The following is a 9,912-nucleotide window of genomic DNA, read 5'->3' as shown; positions in this document are numbered from 1 at the left end:
GGTTTTGTCTTTTTGTACTTGAAAGTCTTTAGAGAAGACACTGCTCTCAAGTTGCTACCAGTTCCCATTTTTCTACACCCAGTTCTTTTCATTTATTCATTCATTCACTCTACCTGATGAGCCAGTCTTTGCACTTCTCTGTACTGAATGATACTGAAGACTCCACAAAGTTTAAAGAACTCCTACCTCTCATTCCAGTCATGAGCTCTTGGATGTGCTATAATGATATTACACAAAGCATACTGACACAAAATAAGATTAGCCAAATTCAAAGTCTTAATACTTCTTCCATGTAACAGTCCCTCAAAATGCTTGACGTTATCAAACCTTGTGCTTTCAGAAGTCTGTTCTATTAACCTTAATATTCTGTGCCTGCAAAGCACCAGCCTTTAAAAACAAAATCTTCTATTTGGAATAATTCCAAACTTGCATAAAAGTTACATACAAAAGAAACTGTGTACTCTCTACCCAGATTCACCAATTGTTAAGGTTTTGCTCCATTTATCATTTGCATTCATACGAAGTAGTCAGTGCATATACACATACATACAAGTTGGTTTTCTGAACATCTGACAGTAAGCTTCATGTATCATGCCCCATTATCCCTACAGTAAGCTCGTATATCATGCCACATTATCTCCTAAGTAACTCAAAGTATACTTCCTAAAACGGAGATGATTCCATTAAATATCAATAGCAGAATTAGCAATTTCAGGAATTTTGACCATGGTATGATATTGTGATCTACCATATTACTCTCGTTTTGTCAAATGACACCAGTGATGTCCTCTGTAGCATATTTTTTCCTTCAGTGAGGATAAGATCTGGTTCAGAATCACATATTGCATTTAGCTATTATCTTTCTTTAGTTTCCTTTAATCTGGTACCTATAGATTCTCAGTCTTTCTTTGTCTTTAACAGCAAAATAATTCCTATTTTTCAATGGCTTATAGTTTATTACAACCCTTAGTTATTTTGATGCTCAAAACATCCCAGATTTGGCCATTGGGAGCCCCTTAAGTTGGCTCCTGTGTCCCCTTGACATGTCCTAATTTGCTTTTTTAAAGTACTTCTTCAGTTTCTGGCATTACACATTGTTCCAGGTTCATCCTGTACCTTTCCTGCCTTAGCCTTGGAATTAACAATTCCTACCGGAGCCTAGATTCCTTTGTTAGTTTGGGAAACTGTATTAGGAACCAATTATCTGGGTGCCAGATGTACTTACTCTGGTATGTTTCTGGGCCTTTTCAGCTGACAGAATTAGGAATACATAAGTGTATGTAAGCATACACATTCAAATATATATATGTGTTTGTGTGTATTAGAAATGTATTAGAAGTCATGAGTTTATGCTGCTATATTCAACTCCAATGTACTGCCATAGGGTATTTTTTTCCAGGCTTTGCCCCATTTCATATCTGTATCTGCCTTCTTCCACAGTGAGAATCCTGGCTCTCAACAACATCAACATATTTATTCACTCAATTCTACTATACATTCCAAATAATTTCATATTACTTATTTCTTACAACTACAGTAAATCTTCTAAAAAGTTTAGGATTTGTTTGTAGACATTCTCTCCTCACTCAACTAAGGGTATTCAGTCAAATGACATGTTTAGTAGTTAATTAGATTAGTTTTTCTTCCTATATGGTTATGCTGTTCATTTGCAATACAACTGGGTTCATTTTTTTCAGTTTGCTTACAGTTTTAAGGATTTTTTCCCTCTCATTCTTACTCAATATATATATAATATATATAATATATATAATAAATATATATAATATTAACACGCTACCAACAAAAAACTTAACAAAGAACAATAAGCAATTATAACAAGGTCACAGGATGCAAGGTCAATAAAAATAATCAAATACTTTCTAATCTACCAGCAATGAACAATTGTAATTTGAAATTAAAAATATAACACTATTTATATCAGCAACAAAATGTAAGAGAAGAAATACTTAGGTATAAATATAATAAAATATGTACAAGATCCATATGAAGAAAATGATGAAACTCTGATGAAAGAAATCAAAGAAGATCTAAATAAATGGAGATATATTCTATGTGTGCATACAGATACTCAAGAGTGAAAACCAATTGAATTTATAGACTCAACACAATTCCAGTCAAAATTCCAGCGAGTTTTGTGCCCATCAACAGACTGGTTCTAAAATTTATATTCAAAAGACCCAGAACAGCCAACCAAAATATTGAAAAAGAACAAAGCTGGAGGACTGACAGTACTCAACTTCAAAATTTACTATAAAGCTACATTAATAAAGACAGTATGGTACTGGTGAAAGAAGGGACAAGTAGATCCACAAAACACAATGGAGAGCCCGGAAAATAAAACCATATGAATACAGTCAACTGATCCCTGACAATGAAGCAAAGGCAATTCAGTGGAGAAACTATAACTTTTTTTAAATATAAATTTATTTATTTTAATTGGAGGCTAATTACTTTATTGTATTGGTTTTGCCATACATTGACATGAATCCACCACAGGTGTACATGTGTTCTCCATCCTGAATCCCCCTCCCACCTCCCTCCCCATCCCATCCCTCTGGGTCATCCCAGTGCACTATCCCCGAGCAGCCTGTATCATGCATCGAACCTGGACTGGCGATTCGTTTCACATATGGCAATATACATGTTTCAGTGCCATTCTCCCAAACCAGAAACTATAACTTAAAAAAAAAATTATGCCAGAACAACTGAATATCCACATGTAAAATAATGGATCTAGACAAAGACTTTTCACCCTTTACAAAAATTAACCCCAGATGGATCACAGATCTCAATGTAAAATGCAAAACTATAAAACTCCTAGAACATAACAAGAGAGAATCTAGGTGATTTTGGATTTTTAGATACAACATCAAAAGCATGCTCCATTGAAGAAAAAGTTAATATGATGGACTATATTACAATTAAAAAAAATTGTTCTATGAAAGACATTACTAGGAGAATGAAAAGATTGGCCACAACTGGGAGAATATGTTTGCAAAACACATATCTGATAATGGGCTTGTATTAATATACAAAGACCTATTCAAACTCATCAATCAGAAAACAATCCATATTTTTAACAGGCAAAAGATCTATCTGAATAGAAAACATACCAAGAAAATATATAAAGGTGGCAAATAAATATTAAAATATGCTCAACATCACATGTCATTTGGGAAATGCAAATTCAAACAACAACGAGATGCCATTACACACCTGTTAGAATGGCTAAAATCCAAAACACCAACAATGCCAAATGCTGACAAGGACAAAGAATAACAGTTATTCCTGGTGAGAATGCAAAATGGTACAGCCACCGTGTATGACATTTTGGAAAAGGCAAAACTATGGAGATAGTGGACTTCCCTAGTGGCTCAGATGGTAAAGAAACCGCCTGCAATGTGGGAGACCTGGGTTCGGTCCCTGGGTTGGGAAGATCCCCTGGAGAAGGGCATGGCAACCCACTCCAGTATTCCTGCCTGGAGAATTCCCCACGGACAAAGGAGCCTGGCGGACTACAGTCCATGGGGTCTCAAAGAGCCGGACATGACTGAGTGACTAAGCACATGGAGATAATAAAAAGATTAGTGGTTTGCAGAGGTTTGGGAAGAGAGAGGGATGAAAAGGTGAAACATATAGACTTGTTAGGGTGATGAAACTATTCTGATGATATTATAATGAAGGATACATGACATGATGCAATTGTCGAAGCCCAAAGAACCATACAGCTCAAAGAGTGAGCCATAATGCAAACTATAATTACATAAGTTAATAAAAATGTATCATTATTAATTTATCAACTGTAACAAATGTACCAAACTAGTGCAAAATGTTAATACAGGATGTGCAACAGTAGAGGGGAAGGGTATATGGGGACATATAGGAATTCTGTACTTTCTGCTCAGTTTTTATGAAATTCTAAAACTATTTTAAGAAATAAAGTCTATTAATTAAAAAAAATAGCCCTTTACCACTGAGCTGCTCAGTGGTAAATAACCCAACTGCCAATGCAAGAGATGCAGGTTCAATCCCTGGGTCAGAAAGATCGCCTGGAGAAGGAAATGGCAACCCACTCCAGTATTCTTGCTTGGGAAATCCCATGGACAGTAGGAGCCTGGTAGGCTACAGTTCATAGGGTTGCAAAAGAGCAGAAGAGGATTTAATGACTAAACAACAATTTAAAAAAGCCAATGAGCTACCACTTCACACCCACTATGATGGCTATAATCAAAAGATTGAGAGTAACAAGTGTTGGCAAGGATGTAAAGAAATTGGACCCCTTGTACATTGGTGGTGAGAATATAAAATGATATGGCCACTTTGGAAAACAGTCTGGTGGTTCATTAAAATGTTAAAGGTAGAGTTACCACATGACCTAGGAGTTCTATGCCCGGTATATATCTAGGAGAAATGAAAACGTATGTTCACATAAAATCTTGTATATGTATATTCCTATTATTCATAATATCCATAAAAGTAGAAACAACCCAAATGTCCATCAACTGGTAAACAGATAAATGAAATTTGTTATATTTATGTAACTAAATATTATTTAGCTATAAGAAGAAATGAAGTACTGATATGTGCTTCAACATGGATGAACCTTGAAAACATTACACTAGGTGAATGAAGCCAAACACAAAAGACACGTTGTGTGACTCCATTTATATGAAACACCCAGTAGAAAGATACTCAGAGAGACAGAAAGCAGACTGCTAGGGGATAGAAGAAAGGAGAAATGGGAATGACAGCTAGCTAGTATGATGTATTTTGGGGGTGGGGAGTAGTAAAAATGTGGAATTAGATAGCAGTGATTGTTCCACAACACTGTGAATATACTAAAGTCACAGAATCCTACACTTTAAAAGAATATATTTCATGCTATGTGAATTATATATCACTAAAGCTGTTACTTTAAAACATAAAAAAAGCTATCCAGAAAATATTTCATTTCCATTTTTTAGGGCCCAACTTGTCAACTTTGAGGACTTCCAGGGAGTAAATCATGTGTACTTGTGAGTTAAGAGTGAGCAGTCTAAAATCTTCTCCCTGCCTCAAAATTCCTTTTTATCTGTAAAAAGAAGATAATTCTGCCTATTAGATAGCATTGTATGGTTTTAGGCTCTCAATTTAAATTGGGTTATTTTTATCTCCTCTTTTTTTTTTCCCTAGGAAGAACTGTAGCTGTTTCTCTGGACTCCCTGGAAAAGAAAAAGATGATATAAATACTTCCATTTCCATCTTGAGCCTTGATATGGTAATAATTATTTACTTTTATAAAACATTTACTATATCTATATACTTTATATACATTATCTTACTTAACCTTTGCAACAACTCTTTGAGGCATGTGCTATTATTATTCCCATTTGAGGTATGAGAAAATTGAGGCATAGAGAAATTAAATGCTCATAGGCCTACAAAGTAAGTGAGATAGCCAGGTTTCAAACCCTGTCTGTATTCATAACTAAGACTCTATGCTAAACCCTATGACAAATATTTCTAGATTTTAGAGAGAAAAATTAAGGCCTACATTGCCTTTACTTTCTGTTTCTCTGAATATCCTTCTGCTGGGCATTTCATATACGTGGATTTATACAATACATTGTCTTCTGTGTCTCCAGGTACATAATCTTAATTAAGAAACATAAACAAATAACTCAACAATTTTTCTCCTACTGAATTTTACATTGTCACTGATGAGTCTCAAGAGTTTCAGATTGTAGCAATGACAAGAAGGAAATTCTAAACTTCCACATTTACCTTTGAAGAACAAGTCAATATTTATGTGAAAGCAGGACTCTGATGTCCAAAGCAAGACCTTGGTGGTCTTCATAAAAACACTTATTATTTAGGGACGTTTCCTCTTCCCTTTATACACTAGTTGCCACTTAGGCTTCTAAAGGATGGACATAATTAAGAGAATAGGAACAATGAAGTCAACTGTATCTAAGAGACTGGACATCATATAGAATCAGGAAAGAACCAGAACAGAGTTTAGGGATGCAGTAGAGGCCAGGTTGGGGCTGGGCTGAATAGGTCGAGTGAGATAGGCTTAGTTCATCTGAGTTGGCAGTGAGAGGTGTAGCAACCGAAGGACAGGATAGGGAACAAATTGAGGGGTAGATTGCAGAGAGTAAGACCATCAAGGTGGAATCTGAACACATAGCTAGAGACAGGTAAGGAGAGAAGAGAAGCATGGTTAACAAGGGAGTTTGGTACAGGGCACTATATAACTCAACATGTATATTTTTCCAGCTACCTAAACGTATGTTCAAATACTAACTGGAATCAAGTTTAAAAGTTTAAATAAGGCTATGCGTGCATGCTAAGTGGCTTCAGTTATGTCTGACTCTTTGCAACCCCATGAACTGTAGCCTGCCAGGCTCCTTTGTCCATGGGATTCTCCAGGCAAGAATACTGGAGTAGGTTGCCATGCCCTCCTCCAGGGGATCTTCCCAACCCAGGGACTGAACCTGTGTCTCTTAATGTCTCCTGCACTGGCAGGTGGGTTCCTTACCACTAGGGCCACTTTACCAATTCAGAAGCCCTGTAATAAGGCTATGCAGTCCACAGTCTTTATTTCATGGTTGAAGAAATCAGAGCTGGTGAAGTAAATTGCCAAGACATACTGGCTAATATCCCACTGTGATATTTCTTTACCACTGTGTTATAATCCAAGTTAAATTTTAAGTCAATCTAAAGTGAGATATAAAACATAGCACACACGTGTCTTATGTTTCACTTCTTTTTTTGCTATATTTTGCATCTAAGCTGCTCATACATAAACAACAGTCCATTCTTTAATATGGTCTAAGACTTTTGCTTATTTGTAGTAGTTCTTGTATTAGTTACTTTGGTTGTAAATTTTTTAAAATCCATATGTTGGAAATTATTCAAGGAACTATCATCATTGGGTTCATGGAAAAATGGACTTTGGAGGTATGACATAAATACATGCCCGTGGTTGTGTATGTATTGGTTAAGTCATTTTAAAATGATTACCAAGTACCCTTCTGCTCACATCAGTGTGCACATATTATACAATCAGGTGGTCTCTCTGTGGAGGAGGTGAAGGAATTCTCCCAATTAATTACTGGATTATCTTCCTTCCTCTGAATGAAATATTTCTATATAAAGGCTGTTTAAGGTCAAGCAGATCTCATTTCATCTGATATAGGCCTGGGGAACTAACCAGTATGGGTGGTTGAGAGAGACAGTTTTAAAAGGAGAATAGGACCCTCACAGACACAGAAGGACTAGAACTTCCAGAAATTTCAACTTATTACAAGATATCTTTTCTCCTGTGGATGAAAAGGCAGTGTTTACACAAAGTATCACATACAGATGTATTTACATTCAAGCTGTATGCTTCACTGCAATTTGATGACTTTCCATTTTCTTCTATGAACAAGCACCTGCATAAAACTAGAATTGAAACAGGCTCTATAAAGTAATTCATAGCAGCAAATGCACTATATAAAAATGAATCAATGCAAGATATGTAATGCTTTTAGACTGAAGAAGTTGTTTCATAAAACATACATGTGCAAAGACATTTCTTTTAGTGGAAGTAACTTGCTGCAGATGAATTTGAAAGGACCTTTTAACATATATGAAACAGACCAATCAGAAAATAAACAGCCACCAAGAAAACTGAGTCTATGGTTATTCTATTTTTGAAGCAAATACAGAGATACATGAATAAACAGAATTTTTTTCATCTTTGTGAATTTATAGGAAGTCTTGCAAAAGTATAGAAAATGAATCTCATTCAGTCCATCTTTTAAAAACTTAATTGAAATGAATAAAATAACTAAATCTAAATGCTCTGAAAAAATCTTGGATATGTGGCTCAGTAATAGTTAATATAATCATGAGATCCTAAGAATTTTGCTCTCATCTTTAGGACTAGTTAATGATGACAGACTAGAGGTAAACACTTTGATGCCAATTCCAACTCTTTAAAGAGGGGGAAAAAAGTAATGTATACGAAACTGTGAAATAGCACAAATAAAACCCCATTTTGTATGCATATTATTAAAGTGAAATTAGTATTCTAAATTATCAACTTGTATAATATTTTCAAAGCAATATTCACTTTATTATCTCAATCTTTCCAGATCCATATAACTAAGCTAGATATAGATGTAACCCAACTATCCACTTAAATTTATATCTATATATTTGTGCAAAGTTAAAACACTTAAACTTGATTAAAAATATCTGATTCAATGAAAGCAAAATCATTATTATTTGTGAAAACCAAACACTGGCCATGATGAATATCTTAATTATTTTGATATATGAAATACACAATGTAATATCTTTATGATGGATTAATTTGGAATTTCCCTACATTTCCTATTTAGTTAACTGATGTACAATAACAGTGATTTTTTCATATTTAAAAAAATGAACTAAAAAACTTCTGTTAATTTTTAAAATCCTGATTTACAAGTCATTACTGCCATCTTCAGGTTTTACAGTTTCACTGCATTTTGGCATAAAGAAGCAATTGCTTTACTAAAAGAAAACTTGAGACACGTTTTAGACATAGATGCCTGGAAAATCTCTATGTGAGGGAAACAATTTGCTAAATCACGTATTATCTTCATTTCAAAGAGAAAAAAATAATTTGAGAATATACTGCATTATATAAAATTATAATGCACTGTCAGTTCAGCAGAAAATAAGTATCAGGAATACTGATTTAAGTCATTGCTATTAACAAGCATATAGCTAAATATGACTGCAACAACTGTGTCCAAAATAGCTAGCTCAAAATAAATGAACACTGTTAGGGAAGTTATACAAGATGAAAACATGCCATGATTCTGTTCAACAGAATAAAACTAAGTGTCATGTTTCCCCTCACATACACAATCTATCCCTCCCCTTACTGAGAGAATGCAAAATCATTTAGGCAACTCTCAGTTTTCTCAGTTAACTAGTGAGCACAGAATTCTTATTACTGTTTAACAATAGAACTAACATAAAACTAATGACAAAAATATAGGTGAGCAAAACATTAATTGGAAGTAATACTTATCGGCATACTCTAAATATGGTCACTCCAGAGCACTTTATCTTATTTTTTGGTCATAATGTACGACATGTATGATCTTAGTTCCCTGACCAAGAATCAAAGCCCTGCCCCTTGCAGTGGGAGCTTGGAGTCTTAACCACCGGACCACCAGGTAAGTCCCCAAGATATAGTAACAATTTTAAAAGTAAGCATGTACTCTTTTAGATGCTTTACTATGCTTTAAGTGCTTCAGCATTTTTCAGATCAGGATATAAATATTAGAGTGACTAAGTTACTAAACTAAAGGTCACACACTGGTAATTTTCCATATATGAGTCTTCTATGTAAAAGATTTAGAGGGGAGTATGTGAAGTCACTCAATTTGTGTCTGACTCTTTGCAACCCCATGGACTGTAGCCTATGGGGTTACTCCTATGTATGGGGTTACTTCTATGTTAAACCTATGTAGGCTCCTCCATCCATGGGATTTTCCAGGCAAGAGCACTGGAGTGGGTTGCCATTTCCTTCTCCAGGGGATCTTCCCGACCCAGGGATCAAAGCCAGGTCTCCTGCATTGCAGGCAGATGCCTTACCAACTGAGCCACCAGGGAAGTCCATGGAACACAGTTAATTCTATGTGTTTACTATACACTGAATCATATATACACTGCTTATTTTACCTTTAACACTATATGCATGCTAAATTACCCAATCATGTCCAGCTTTTTGTGACTTTATGGACTGTAGTCTGCCAGGCTTCTCTGTCCATGGGATTTTCTAGGTAAGAATACTGGAGTAGTAGCCATGCCTTCCTCCAGGGGATCTTTCTGACTCAGGGATAGACCCACATCTCCGACATCTCC

Source organism: Bos indicus x Bos taurus, chromosome 4 (genome assembly GCF_003369695.1).
Source record: "Bos indicus x Bos taurus breed Angus x Brahman F1 hybrid chromosome 4, Bos_hybrid_MaternalHap_v2.0, whole genome shotgun sequence".
Classification (NCBI taxonomy): Eukaryota; Metazoa; Chordata; class Mammalia; order Artiodactyla; family Bovidae; genus Bos; species Bos indicus x Bos taurus.
Note: the sequence above shows the minus strand (reverse complement) of the source record.